Raw genomic sequence first — 1,333 nt, forward strand, 5'->3', positions numbered from 1 at the left:
TTGGTACAAAGGTGTGTCTTTTAAAAAAGGTACCGCCCCAGTGACAACTTTAGTACCTTTTTTTCTGAGAGTGTAGGCTCTTCACCTAACACAAAGGTTGCCTGAGATGAGCATACATCTGCATTCACTCAGAGGTGATTTACACAGCTTATCTGTTCATATGAAGGGTTTCAGTAGGGAAAATGTTATTACACTGTAGTCAATCACAGTTAATAGGGACAACATGTCATCAAATGTTGCAATGTAAAAGCTCGGGTAGGTGAAAGGGTCTCATCAGACCCTGTGATTACAAATGCTGTGTCCTTGCTGCTTTGCTGCCTTTACAAGCCATAGTTTTTTGTTTGAAGGCAACTTGTAAGGACACAGTTTTTAGACAGGCTTCCAAAGCACCATATCTTCATGTCTAATGACCTAGAATAACTTTGAGTAAGCGTCAGTTTAAATATACTTTAATATAAGTAATTATCTCGGTTGAGTCAAAGTTGAGAAAAATTCGGGTGAGAAAAATGAGCATTAAATAATAAATAGAATTAAATAAAATTACTAATTTCATTAAGTAAGATTTGGATGTGCCTTGATGTGCCTTATCTCAGTATGCTATTGTATTGATCACCTTAAAGTATCATAAAGACTTCATGATACTTTTATGGTGTATTGCATCCTCTTTGGAGCTAGAAAGCTTCAGTCCCATTGTAATTATGAAAAACAGTGACCAGTATGGTCTTCTGAATTTCTCCTTCGTGTTCTGGCATATGATGAGTTTGGATGATGTTTAAATAATCACAGGTTTTTCTTTTTTGGGGGGGTGAGCTAATCCATTAAGGGAACCTGGGACACATCTTGCATGCACAGGGGAAGAGCGGCCTCACAGAAGGCGTGATGCTGTGCTGGATTTATGGCAGCAGTGACGCCATTACCTTCAGGTGCTCGTCCTTCGCTTGCTGCCAGCAGAGTTGCACTTTCAAATGGCAGTGGTGCAAAAACATGCTGATGTATTTAAATGTACCTTTGGCATTTAAATACTAAAGATCCTGCTAAATCCCGGAAGGCCAGTCTGTTCGAGACTGAATATCAGTTCGCAGAAGAATATCAGTGGATTAGCTTTATCAGACACATACTGGTGATATATTATCACCATCAAACTTTGAGTTTGAGATTCAGGAACAAACTGCAGGGAAAAAGAGAGATAATGACAAGGGTAAAAGAATGCCCTTTGTGTATAAAGTCCACAGAACAATCTCAGTCCCTATTAGGTTCAATGGTCTAGTTTTACAGCTCACTGACTTCCATATCTTATCCAGAGAGAGCAAAAACTAGAGAGCGAGTTTTTAGG

The sequence above is a fragment of the Sinocyclocheilus grahami genome, unplaced genomic scaffold, assembly GCF_001515645.1.
Source record: "Sinocyclocheilus grahami isolate Dianchi unplaced genomic scaffold, SAMN03320097.WGS_v1.1 scaffold3599.1, whole genome shotgun sequence".
NCBI lineage: Eukaryota > Metazoa > Chordata > Actinopteri > Cypriniformes > Cyprinidae > Sinocyclocheilus > Sinocyclocheilus grahami.